General features: G+C 39.0%; 1 long non-coding RNA gene across 1 annotated transcript; it reads right to left on the bottom strand.

Moving 5' to 3' along the window:
* Positions 1-10642: 10642 nt before the first annotated feature.
* On the bottom strand, positions 10643-12102 carry LOC149808603 (uncharacterized). The gene is made up of 3 exons (XR_016419849.1): positions 11840-12102; positions 11275-11355; positions 10643-10792 (listed from the first exon to the last, which is right to left on the bottom strand). It is a non-coding gene; the product is annotated as an uncharacterized LOC149808603 (long non-coding RNA).
* Between the last annotated feature and the right edge of the window lie 2432 nt (positions 12103-14534).

Here is a 14534-nt window from a genome sequence, read left to right as displayed (position 1 = left end):
TTGAATTGTGCCTGTCTAAACTTGTTTTGTGTTTCTCTGAAAGTATTCATCTTGTTCGCTTAGTCTTGGTAGTCACAATGAACTATCGATCTTGACCATAGCCCCTTTTTATACTAGTCGCAATGCAGTCTCAAGCTTGTACATCGTTCCTTTTTTATGTTTTTTATGTCTTGTTTTGGAAGGTACCGTCTCTAAGGTACCGTCATCATTGTACCGTAATGTCATGGGTGGAAAGGCCATAGAAAGGTAAGGGCAGTGCGGAGACCATCGAGTATGTTCCAGAATAGCTGAATCTTTATAGATACATAGATCCATTCGTAACTTCAGGCCACAAGCGAAACACTGTACTTCATATCCCAATCCTGACTCAGGTCCCAAGTAGACAAATCCTGTTCTAGGTAAAATATGCGAAGAAGGTAATCCTTTCCTATCCGTAGGCCATGCTTGAAACGTGTCCAATCGACGGGCACAATCACAATAGTCAGGCAAGAAAACCGGAAATTGATAGGGTTTGAACTTGGAGTTCTCATCGGGTTTCTCACTCGATTCTTGCTGTGGCGAAGTCATCCTTCTCGTGGGTGGCTATCCGCTAACAACCAAAGTTTTATACCAACATGTCCATACGGCAAAGTAAAGTGGTTGGGAAGTCGCACTCGCTTCTGGTACACGATTTGATAGACTTTTTTCCAAGGGTCGACTGACGATGTGGTGAGTGGGTAAACGTACAATCTTGTTCATTTGATAGGTGGTCACATTAAAATGTTCATCCTCTCCGGATTGCAAGGCTTCTTTCAATACCCCAAAGTTGACCACACGACTGATACGATAATTCAGAGTCAATCCTTTCACTTTGCACGTCGTGTGCACTTCTCCTTGTGGGTCCCGGTATTCGTAGCCGTAATGTTTGGGACCGCCACTGACGAAACTTAGAATCTTGTCATCGGGATGCTCGTCTGTCCAGGCTCCTAAACGGTCTCCTTCGATGTCAGGGTGCTGTTGACTCGGGTGATGGATGTAAATGCAACTGTCCGTGTCAAAGTACAGGACGCGTTCCCTAACAGTTCTAAAGCTTCGTACAATTTTAAGCGAGGATGAGCTGTCACGTAAGCCGCAATGATGACATTTCCAAAAGGGTCGTCTTGTACAAAGTCCAGATCTTCTTCGTAATTGACAAGATCAAATCCTCGCGAACGACGTCCACGTGTTTCATGAATTTGGTTTTGTCGTGAATCATCTGGAAGTAGCGGAAAGGTTCGGTCAAATACTCCGTCTTGGGTAAACACGGTCGTTGTGCCATTTTACCCCACAAGCAATTTAACATCAAACGATCGCCTACCTTCGTTTTTCTCGATGTGGTCTAAAGTGATGCCTTCTTGTTCATAGTATTTCGCTTTGAATGTCTTTTGGTCTTCGGGAGTGTGACACCAGGAAGGATAGCCGCTGGCTTCTTGCTTCAGTTTCAAATAGGCATCCATGTAGTCGGCGAAAATGCCTTTCTGACTGGGGTCACCCTTCTGATATTGTTGTGTCTTGGGAAAGTGACAAATTTCGTACACTTCTAACAGTTAGTATCCCATGTCCAGAGCTTTGAACAATTCTACGCTGACCCAGGTTCCCGTCAAAGCCCGTTCTTCCTGGGTGTGCTGACAAGGTTGGTCTTGGTTGCACGTTTCGGCACAAGTACGGCACAAAGGAAACATCAGTTTGCCTTGGCAATGGTGAGGTAACACGGGATGGTACAAGTCTGTGGGAGGCAAAACTTTACACTTGATCAAGCCTTCGTATTGTCGAATGTTTTTCAGGTCGATGTGTTCCGTGAACAATTGTGGGTGCCCTGTAGGAAAGCGACAATATTTGCACACGTAGGGATACAGCGAACACACGTCCAAGTATTTGATTTCTTCTCCTTTCTCTTCGTCGGCTTGGTACAGCAAACAGGTGGCATTGGTCCTTCCTCCGTACAAACTATCCCTCGGGTTCAGGGGGTCCATGAACTGGTAACTTTCCACGAGGCGTTTAAATTCGGGATCGGTTTTCAAACGGTGATCGTATTCGTGTTCCCACATTTCCACCACTTGGTATCCTTCCTGTTCTAACTTTAGGCGTCGCTGACAAGTGTCCTGGTACAAGTCTTCCATGGTTCGTTGTAAAAACTGATTTTTAGTGCCACGGCCAGGGTAACAGACGGGACATCCGTGAAATAAGCAACCGTTAAACTCGTACACGATCTTGGGGTTTTCTAAGTCCCAGCCATCGACCGAATGCGTTCCGATGGTCTTTTCGCCTCCTCCGTTGCGAGCATGCTGAATCCATTTGTCTTCCTTGTCGCACAAGTAATGTAACCAACGTAGGGCTTTGACCGAGTATTGACGTTTGACATAGTTGGTCGTTTGAGGACTGATGACAGCTACGGTGTTTTCAGGCATGAATCGTTGTCGATACACTAAGGAACACGCTTTGGCAATGGTGCAAGCTTCTTTCAAAGGATCGACCCCTCTGTGTTCCATGAACAGTTCTCGAAATTTTCCACAGCAACGTCGTAAAATGTCCACGTCGGAACGACAATACTTTAACATTTCTTCCTGAAAGTCGAAAGGGTCGGAGGCGTGAGCCTGGTACCAAGCGTAGAAAGCTTCTCGTTGTTCGGTACGCATGCTGTCGGGGTCGTAATAGTGAGCCTCAGGTAAATGGGGTAGAACGGCGTGTTGATTGGCTTCCGTATTGAAAAAGTGTTGAAAGTACCCTTTAGCCATTTCTGTCATTCCAAACGTTTTAGGCATTCGGCTCAAAGGCATGGCCAAGTAACTCATCGAATCTTTAAACTGTACTTGTCCCACTTGCATGAAAATGATTTTGGCTCCGTTCAAAGTCACTTTAGGACGCTCGGTGCCATGTTCCGTATAGTATCTCAAAAGAAACTGTCCATCGTATCCGGAGAAATTGTGAGCCATCACCGTGGCATGACGATGACAATCTCCGTAACGTTCGATGTCCTCTTGGCTCCACGTCTTGTCGATGGGGTCTAAGACCCATTGGGCAAAATCGGCTAACGTGTTCGGTCCTCGAAATATTTGTTCACGCCCTCCGGGAATCTTGCTGCAGTGAGGGCAATGACTGAAGATAGGTTCTTGAATGCACTTCTCGCACGCTCGATGAGCCACGCAGAAATTAGGAATGTGAATGCCGGTCTCTTGCATGCATTCGAAATCAAAAAAGATGAAAATGTCTTTCTTCTTGTGACCGTCCTCTTTCTCTGGTTGGGGTTGGTATTTTTGCACGTAGCACTGGTGTTCCAAGTCCACGATGTGATGACAAATGTGACATTTTTTCTTTCCTGAACATACGTGTGCCTTGGCACTATTGGCACGTAGGCCTTGTCCACACGCGGGGCACAATCTCAGCAGTTGACAAGCACATTTCTGCTGTGAACCTTGCGTCTTCAGATGTTGTTGGTAACAGGCAGGGCTGACAAACGTACGCAGACAAGCAGGACAATGTACTCTTTCTTGTCCTTCGCTCAGACAGGGTGGAGAGGCCAAACATCCTGAGCATTTCAATCCGCAATGTTTGTGTTGCTCTCGTTTATTATAACCATGGTCACATTTCTCACAGTAATAACCGTATCCCAGGAATGCAGTGATACTGGTAATGGTATCGAAATGTTCATCGTGATAATAGACATGAATGTATTTTCCGTCCTTAAAGTCTTGGCCTCGAAACAACAGAGACCCACGCACTTCTTGAGGGTGTACTTTCAAGGTGTAGCGTGGAGCTAGGACATCTTGCAATTTTTGCATTTCAGGAATGCCGAAGGGTGTGTCTTTGGACAGTCGGGCTTGTTGCAACAGGAATTCTGCTTCATTTCGTTGTTTGGCTCGATCGGATCGTTGAATAGTTTTCCAGGCTCTTTTCCATTCTACCGTGTCGTTCTTGTTGGCATAGGTTCGTCCCACCACGATGGCTCGGGCTAAACACATCTGGTCTTGAGGGTTGTTAATTCGGACGAGACTTGTTTTGGTGCTGCGAAGGTCGTTCACCAGTAACAACTTCTTGCGTTGTCCGGTCCCTTGAGGAGGAGAGACGTGGGTCATGTCCAGTGTGGCTTTTCCATCGGTGATGTCAAACTGGTCATTAGATTGTTGCACGTGTTGAATCTTGTCCATGACTTTGGAAGCAGTTAGTTCTGCGGGTCTGCTAAACTCGATCCAAACAGGGGATTTCAAACCGTCGTGTTGTATGGAAAGTCTCAAGCGATCGTCTTCTTTGGGTTGACATTGTCGCTTGAGTGCGGTGAGCAAAGAATCCCACACCCCAGTGATGAACCCTTCTGCTTTCTCCAACGGTACTTCAGCCTTGAAATCTTTAAACTTCACTGTGTATTTGTAAGCCGTGGTTCTAAATTTTCTAGAGGAGCGCTTTTCCGTCTCTCGAATGGAATAGTACTTTTCAGGGTTGACTAAGGGTGGTGAACTTTGTTTAGAGGGTTCGGATTCTGGTTCACTCATGTCCTCTTCAAAATCACTGGCATGAATTTGTGCCAAGACTTCAGCTCTGGTACGAGGCGATATATCACGTTTCTGCCTCTTACTTTCTTCTTCTTTCTTCTCGAATGAATAGGATCGTTTCATCTTGAGTGAAAAACGTCAAATGACTCAAGTTTAAACACCATGGGCTAATTTATAGTCATAGCAAACCAGCATATATAAAAGGGTGTGTGTCTTGTCCTTTCACTATTCATTTCACTCTCTAACCGAGCACAACGATGGAAGAGACTAGCCAAATCGAACGTTTCATCAGAGCTTTGCGAGGGGTCATTAGAAAATTCTCTTCAGACCAGCCGACGGACTACTCTCCTTCCTTTCGAGATAAAAGTGAAGATACTTGCTATATCTGTCAGAAGAAATGGCATTGGTCTTCAGAGTGTCCAAACCATCAAAAAAGAAAAAAAGGGGCTAGAAAAGACAAAAGTCAAGATACCTGTTGTTATTATTGTCAAGAAAAAGGACATTGGTCTCCAGATTGCCCAAAAAAAAAAACAAGAGGAGTCAGAAGAAGAGAGGGATTCTTCTTCAGAAGAGAGGGATTCTTCAGAGGAAGAAAGCAGTCAGGTAAAGAAAAAGAAACAGGAGAAGAAAAGAAGAAGGAAAGAAAGTGAAGAGGAAGAGGAGGAAAAGAATGTGACGGTGAAGAAATTTAAAAAACAGAGAGACTAAACAATGAGACAGAAGGAGTGTAAGAACTTTTTAAAGTGCTCTGTTGTGAATTGTGAATTGGATTGTAACTATTGATAAAAGAATAAATTAGCTATAAAAAGGTAAGTGTCTTTGAGTTTTGATTTTAAATAAGAAGCTACACTCACGCACTCATATACACGTACTATAGGGGTAAAATGGGTTTTTTTTGTTGATTTTTGAGTTATTGGCAAATTGAAAGTCTATATCTTTTCGAGAGACGTGGGTGGCCCTGAAAAGGGCCTTTGGTTTTTGGTGTAGGGGTGAGTTTAAGCAATCAACTTTAACTGCCTTAAGCCTTTGCCACGGCCAAGGCCTACTTCTGGACTGCGTACTGTTGATGATGATGATTGGGTTGAAATCACTAAGGGTGGTACGGTAGGCTTAGTCACTGGGTTGACGTGTTTAGCTCGGGAAGGTCGTATTCTCTTCGGTCGTAATAAAGAAGTCTGATACATTTGTTTCAGACTTCTTAACTCCGCTAAAATGTCCAACAGTACCGTGACCGTTTGATTTTCATCCTCTTGTTTCTTTGCTGCTACTTCTTCTTCTTCTTGTTTTTTTCTTTCCTCTTCTTCTTGCTGTTGTTGTTGTAGGAGAAAAGCTTGTTCCGCTTCCTTTTGTCGTTGTATAAATTTCTCCAATTCTTCTTTCTGTCTCTGTCTAAAATTCTCCAATTGCGGTAATGAAGGTGACGAAGGTTCCGGAACAAATTCTTGCGAGGTAAGAAAATCCACAAAATCCCAATTTACCTCTTCTGAAAGTTAGTCCGGGTTCCCTTGGGCGGTCTCCATTGCTGGTGCACCCCAGTGGATCGTTTTCTGAGTTTCCGTCATGTTGAATAAGTGTCGCATAGATTGACTGCACACAGGCGCTAGCGAATCTATATAGACCACGTGACGTCACAGACTGCTCTCTTCGGATTGGATGCGAGCTGACTGAATTTTGTAACACGTGTTTGGATTGGTCAACAAACTCAATCCGTTTCAATTCTACCTCTACCTATAAATAAGTGCAGTTCACTGCATCGATTCACCTGTTCTCGGTGCCTCAAGATGTGGACCGATGTGTAATCTTCTACGCTTGTGTCTTCAATGATGTTGCGGACGGACATACCCATGTATGTCCGATCCAAGTGGACAGTTGTCCACAGGACAGACACCAGTCTGTGGATACGGTGGATCTACGTAGAAAGACAAGGATGCCTCAAAAGAGTCCTGATTTACGGTCCTACAGTGAGACGCAGCCTGAGGACAAGAAGAAGACCAATGCGGTGCCCTTTATGTTAATGGATACATTAACATAAACCCAAAGGCCCTTTTCAGGGCCACTCATAGGTCTCGAAAAGAGATTGACTTTCCATTGCCTACCCTTTCTTTTATTTTTTTTTTATTTTTTTTTTTTAAAAATCCCATGTTCATTTCCCATTGTCTCTCAACAGTCCCACGATTTATTCCCATGTTCATTTCCCCTTGTCGTTCAACGGTCCCAAACTCTATTCCCATGTTAATTTCCCTTGTCGCTAGACAGTCCCACGATTTTTCGTCCATGTTAAATTTCCATTGTCGCTAGACAGTCCCAGGGTGGTTAATGTTAAATTTCCATTGTCGCTAGACAGTCCCAGGGGGGTCTGTAATGCTAATTCCCATTGTCGCCAGATCGTCCCCATTCACTACTGACAATATTCCCACATTCACATTCCAAATACTAGAGTGGCATAGCAATGCTACTAACATTTGCACTCCAAATACTAGAGTGACATATTCTCACATTCACTTTCCAAATACTAAAATGGCCTAGCAGGTATTCGTACTCCTACAATAGTTGTTCACATTCCAAATAAAGCACTGTGAAATAAGACTATGAGAAAATCTTGTCTGGTGACAAACCTAATTAAAAATATAATCCATGTTTAAGAAAGCGAAACATACAGTTACAATGAACTGAATCAACTTTTGTTAGGTATCGCCGAGTTAAGATAGAGCTATGTACTTCAGGTATTTAGCCAAATAACTTCTACCATATTTAATATTTTAAGAGCTACGTAGAAGTACCGAAATATCGCTAGGCCACACCCTGTATTCAAATGTTATCCAGCAGCTTTGTGTAGGCGTACGAGTACTTCACTAAGCGATACGTATGTTTAGAATGGGAATATGAAAGTGTTTCTAGGCCGAACTAACAGCTGCAATGTGTGATGTACAGAGATGTATGGCAGGTGACCTAGAAAGTCTTATATCCATACCACTTAGAGACATTGTGATTATTCTACTAATTTTGTAATCCGAGAAAGAGTAATTCAAAGTGAAAACTAAGTAGATATATGTCTTCCATACTTACGTAGTTTTAAAGAGCACATCAACGTGGTCATGATGTCACCATTACTGATCTTAAATAACAGCTTAATTGTTGTTCTGAAATTTTGTTTTTTCAATACGCAGCGCCTTCATGGTGACATCGTAGCGCTAGATTCAGTCAAGTTGATGCTGGATTACACCTATTGGTTGACCTCCACGTTCTTTGACATTGATATTATATTTATTTCTCGCGGCGTTTATACAATGGTCTTCCAAGGAATAGTTATCTATGAGGAACGAAATAAACAGAATAATCCTAATCTAAAGGCATATTTTTAAAATATCTGAAAAATCAAACATATAGCTGCAATAGTCTGTACCGGACCCTTATGTGGCCTCTTTGGCATTTACCTTAATGTATCACATAGTCAGTACACTTTGCCTACAGTGTGTGGAGTTTCATATTTTTTATATTACACATGTGAACATATCACTTTATGTGATTCTGATTGGTCCAAATAAACCTATGAAAGTATTGTGCAGTATTCTCTTTACTGATCGTGGGAAAACTTGTTTGACCCCACCTTCTGGAATTTTTTGTTTTCATTTAACATTTTTTGCCGGCATTTTTTTATTCGATTTGCAAAAGGGAATGGGGAAAAATGGTCTCATCTGTTTCAATATTGCCAATTTACCTCCACAAGGGGTTTGTTATGTATTGTATAACATATCATAACATGAAAAGATCCCCAAGGCAAGAACAATAAGAACAAGTAAAACTGCCGGCATTGCTTAGATGATAACGAGGATGGGGGTGGGGATGGATGGGCCGTATATCTGTAGCATAGAATCCACCCTATATACAAGCTTGGTTTAAATGTGAACTTCCTGAAGTAAATAAACTCACCTTTGTTCTGTTGCGTGTTTAGGCTCTTATAAAACGTAACAGAAAAGAGTAAAAACAACAAGCTTTGTAAAATGTAACTAATAATTTATTTCCCTAGAAAAACAAGGTAAAAATGAGAAAAAGGACTTACGGTTTTACAAATCAAACCCAAAATTGACCCAAGAGTTAATAAATAGAAGTCCTAGTACTAAAAAGTCTTAAATGAATCTGATTTCTAGTAAAGATGAAATCCAAAATTGAAGGCGGTGACGTCTGTTGCAACCTTCAAAGTGCTGATGTGTCAACCGTTCCTTGTTGAATCACAAACAAAATTAATCCAGTTTTGAATTCCGAATAAATTTTAATGACTGTCTTTGTCCAAGAATTCTGTGTGAGCATTTATATATTTCTAGGGAAAAGAATCTCTTGTATTCCATATCATAAAATTTCAACTCAAACTGGTCACAACAAAACACCTTTAAGTGTCAATGGTTTAGAGCCCGAATGCCCAACTTCTATCCAGAAAACAGTTATACACTAAGAAGCGAAACGGATTCCCGTATGAGGGTCACATAATCACCCTTCCGGAACGAAATAGAAGCTTTTTACATGCCTAATATCATTTGCTCCCAGTATGGCCTTAACTGAAATCAATGGTTCTTTCTCTGGGAAAGAATAATATAAAAAGATTAATTAGTTGTTTACCAGAACCCTTACTGGTTCTGAATCAAGGTCAGCAACTAGATACAGTGTTTCTATATTATAACTGTCAGGTCAAACAGAATTGAACTGAATTTTCTAAAACAAAAGTCAAATCCAGGATACAAAGTTACCTTATAATAGCATGTAATGGAATAAAAAAATTAAAACTAACAAACAAATAATATTATATAAAATATACATAACAGTTCACAGAAGAATGTAGACAGAAACCTGTCTCCCCACCTGACAGAACTTTATCTAACTACAGCATATTTATTCGGTAAATATGTGATGCAAGTCCGACTCAAAAAGAAATTTGTTAACGTCTTGTGTACAATATAATGTTCCAGTTAAAATACTACAAATATCCGGTCACAAATACATTACAGTTAATATGTGTATATCTGTATCCAGCAATCTTCTTTTCACAAAAATATCGCAACGATGTAATGTTTAGTTGTATATGTGGAATTTCAACTTGAACACTGTTACTGTATTGTGTAGGCCAGCTTAATACGGTACTGTGCACCATATCAAACAATGTGACATCACATGCATTGGACATTTTGTGTTAATAAATGTTTGACTTTTGTAAAATGTTCCGTTTATTTGGATGGACGCTTATTCTTTGATTTATAGTTATCAAAAATGAATAATATACTTTTACTGTTTCAGCTTTGTTTTGAACTATTTTTGCGCACAACAAATGCAAGGTAAAACGTCTGTCAGAATGAACGACATTATTCGTTCTTTCTATCTAAATAATTTATACTGAAATTACACTATGTGATAGAAGGAATCTCAAATGGGTAGTGATTTAATATTAAATTAATGAAACTCGTTAAATAATGTCGTGCTTTTGCTCGCCAAGGCTCGCAAAAGCTGGACTTTATTCAATTCGTTTTATGAATTCAATAATAAATCGTTACCCATCTGAGATATCAACTACTGTATATAGTGTTTATTATCGATGTTTTTGCTTCAAACTGTATACTATATAATATCTGTCGAACGATGATGTAGAGATCCAACAATGGAAGAACACCTGACTCGTTTTCGCACGTTGTTTAGCACAAATCTTGATGTGGGTTCACCTTGAGAAAATCATCCACTTTAAACAATGTTATATATGGTTATATGAGACAAGAAATGGTTGCAATGTTTGAGACACCATTTGAAAACGTGGAAGGCGAGACAAACGAATACATTGGAATATCAAATAGAATACGTTTGCAATATATTACATATACTGTGTGTCATTTGTGTAATATTGCATACTGTTCCTTCGATATTAATTAATGGTATTATTGTTGCAAATAAAGTAACATCAGTGCCTGTTAGGGACCAATAATATTGTACAGCTTAACGTTCATGGTTATTGAGAGAGTGAAATAGATAAATAAACATAAAGGCAATCAGATCATTAGGACAGAGAATGCAACGTTAACTTGTCTACTTTATCTTTTTTTCTACAGCAAGATGAAGTCCATAACATGAGATGGGTTACACATTACCTGTGGCGCTATTAGAGCCCACTCGTTGAAATGCACCGCCACTGGTTGACCTCCATATTTCAAAGACAATCGTACCGTTGTTCTCAACGTAAGCATCCCATTCTTCTATGACTCCACAACACGGAAACGTTTTGTCTGGATCCACTAGTAAATAGTTCATGTCTACGTGAAGAAACAGGGGTTATCAATCACTGGATTAAAACCATCATATTATATATTTCGTTTGCACAGTGAAATAAGTTATTTTTCTGCTGTATTTGGATATTTAGTACATGTAATTAATTACCGTAACTCGTTTAAAAGAAAAATCAAATGGACTTAATGCACAATAGATTTCATATGAAATACACCTGCTTTAAAATAGTTCGTGGTTTATTTTAAGCATATAATATACAGTTAAACCAGGTCCTTGGTAAAAAGAAAACGATAATAAAAATACAAAACATCTTTCAAAATGCGGGGTTAATTCATGCGTAAAGTATGGCTATAACTCTATTGTGACACAACAATGCACTTTCAATGGCTTATGATATGAACGTATCACACATGCGCATCGACTTATTGTCATGTGATATATGCGTAAGTTTCCATGAATTAATATATATATGCATGCTTTCATGTGTGTATATATATTGCGCACTTACTTATACCGTTGCCGGGACACGGGGCTTGACATCCAACATCTTTCGGATATTTCACTCCGATGTACCCGATAGCCGTACAATCTGTGAAAAATATTTTTATATCAATATTTGAATCCTCTTGAGATATATTATTTCTCTGTCAAACCTAATTGGGTTCGCATGATATTTAATTAAAATGATATCTAATTCATTAGTGCTAGTTACCTATATTTTATTCTGTATGTGTCACACACATTAGTTGTTTAAAATGTGAATAGTTCTAGCACACTTTATACTCCATATAATCTATGTAGTTATAGATTCTTGTTTCTTTGCCTTTAGTAGCAACAAAAACCAGCATGCTAATAATGATCGTATTAATTGATTTCTTTTCACGATTTGTGATTTTGCAGTAGCCTATTAAATAATACGACACCTACAAATGTAAATGTTTTCGTTTTGCTCTGTTTTTCTTTATTAAACTTAGCTTGTTTCTTAGTTCTATCAATAGTATCTGCTATATTTTCACCCAGAAAGAGTTTCATTTCATCTAGTGAATGTGTTATCGAACGGGTTATATGCTTACCAACAAATGGTACCGTTGACGACACCTCAACATAATTACATCCATATAAATATGAAACGAAGAGTAAGAATTTGTACATATTCATTCCCATTCTTTAGGCATGCGAACAATAAATACACTTTTTAGCTCGAAAATCAGATATTGTGAAACTGACAAACTTTCTCCAGAGGAAGTATGTTTTCCAACATCATAGATTTAATCGGAAGGCATTTTTGGTAGTTATCAACATGTTCTGTTTTTCAGGCTTAGAATGTTCCGATATTAAGGCGCAAATTACCCATCATTCAATGAGTAGTGAATGGCGCTATGGATCAAAGCGTAATCAGTAGACTAGTTTTATTTTAGAAAACTTGATCACAGCCTATTTATAAATTTAGAGTCGCTACCTTTCTCAGGTGGGGCGTGTCAACAACATTCTTCATATTGTCCTCAAAACGTTATCTTACTTCTTGAATACTCTGACTGTGTTTTTATATCAAGATGTGCGGATTTATCGAACACGTTTTTGAATTCATACAAATACTTTCTTTCACAAAATCGATCACTGTAAACATTTTCTTGTTGCTTTGTTTTGAAATTGTTGACAGTACTGAATTGCCTGCTAAACTGAATCGGTGTATATAATGTAACTTAAATAAAGCGATCGAGTGTTCCATATTTCATGACGGTCTCACTTGATAACATTTGTATCGATTATGTTCTAAACCTGTGTCAGTTATTTTGAATCTTGTACTTGCTTAAGTTTAAATGCTACACTTTATTTTTTAAATACTATTTTAAAGGTACTGAATTCATTGGTTGACGATTAATATGCAACTCTTGAATACGACATTACTGACAAATGATAAATTCACTTGCAATAAAATATGAATAAATGAAGCTTGAACAAGCAATTCAACCTTCGGCTTAATTTTATCCCTAAAGAAAATGATCCGTGCGTAGAAAATATACATGAAAACCAAGTTGTGCAGCAGTGGATTCATTCGCATGAAACCGTCTCTAAGGGTATTGTCTAGACCCATTCTAGTCTAGACCCATTCTAGTCTATAACCATGATACATGTCGCTAACAAATCCTGTCATCAGGGTGTCGGAATAACTGCTTTTTTTATTTTATGGGTTGCCCCATCAGGTGCGGTTATTTAAAATAATTTAACCAGCTAATCACTGGAATCATTATTTTTCTAAATGCGATCATTTATTTAAAATCAGTGCGATATACCACCACTTGTACAGTATCGAACATGGATCTAATGGTGCATTATGTATTAATCTTTGCTCTATCTGAGGTTATCCTCTGTTGTCATTCTTCAACATTTTAATAATTTTTCGATTCAGCCCATATCATCTACCGTGGTGTGTTGTTGGGTAATCCGCTTCAACGTGATGCATTACTGTAGAACCAAAATCCAGAGTTGAAAGTAAATATTAAATAATTGTTTTAGCAATACCGAGTTCGTTGATTAGTTACAGTTCAAATAAAGACCAACTAGTATAGGAATGGGGCAAAACTCAAATTTACGAAAAGGATAATCGTGAACTAGTACAGTACAATTTGTCTCCACTCAGCAACTCGTCTAACAATTTGACAACACTAAAATAAAAAAAATAAAAAATGTAGTACACTCATTCAGCAGACAAAAAGAAATGAATAAATTCAACCTTGTTTTAATATCTCTACACCCGTACATTCCTTACTAACCTTGAGCTTTTGAGCTTACTGGATGAAGCAGTGAATATAAAAGGTAAAGCTATTCTAAATGGAGTGACCCTATAGGATGAGACATTTTCGCAGTCGATGACACATAGCTTCCATTATAATTTACTAAGAAATAAACATGATTAACATATAATTTTTAATATTTGATTTTGTTTTTTGATTTGTTACAAATTTCATTATATTTGCCTAGAATTGCTAGAATTCATGAGTAAGATTTCTGAATCGCACTTATCTTCTGAATAGGTACTCTCATATCGTAAAGGCTTTTTTGCTGACCTGTATTCGTATTAGATAATTAATTTGTGTCAACGTTCGAAAACGTTTTATACATAAGAATTACATATTGAATAAGGAGAAAAATAATGTTGGCTTACAGTTAGGAGATTGAGTTCATACAATCTGGCTGAAATTCCAGTAAAATTGAGAGTCTGCAAAGAATGGGGGAGAAAATTTAAGTCAGTTGCTTTGTTTGGGAGATAAGAGTCAAATGCGATTTTAGTTATTGTACACCATCTAAAACATTTTTGTTCGGAAACATTCTGATTTCAACCATGCATACAGGGCATTTACAACAACAGAGCTTGAAAAGGTGCTATGCAAAATCAAATCAGTTAAAGCAGCAGGATATGACAATGTCCTGCCTGAGTTACTAAAATATCTTCACCCGACGGCAACAACATTCCTCCTCCACATTTCCGTCGCCAGGAAGCAGCCACACAACTGCTGGCTAAGGCTTACGCCAGTGAGAAACTTTCAATGTACATGAACATCACTTCACATACAGGTCCCCACTTGGCTTCGAGACATCCAATCTAGTTAGGTCCGTTGTCGGAGGATATGACAGCTATTTCGGCATGGAGCAATGAGTGGTCTTCAACAAATATCGTAAACCACTTGTTTCGGTCATCTGTCTGCCCTCTTGGCGTCAACATTCCATGACATATGTGAACCACGCTGAACCGTTTCGGACAGGTCA

The sequence above is a fragment of the Sinohyriopsis cumingii genome, chromosome 1 (assembly GCF_028554795.1).
Source record: "Sinohyriopsis cumingii isolate HCF-2022 chromosome 1, ASM2855479v2, whole genome shotgun sequence".
Lineage (NCBI taxonomy): Eukaryota > Metazoa > Mollusca > Bivalvia > Unionida > Unionidae > Sinohyriopsis > Sinohyriopsis cumingii.
Note: the sequence above shows the minus strand (reverse complement) of the source record. Positions and strands in the feature narration are given on the sequence as shown.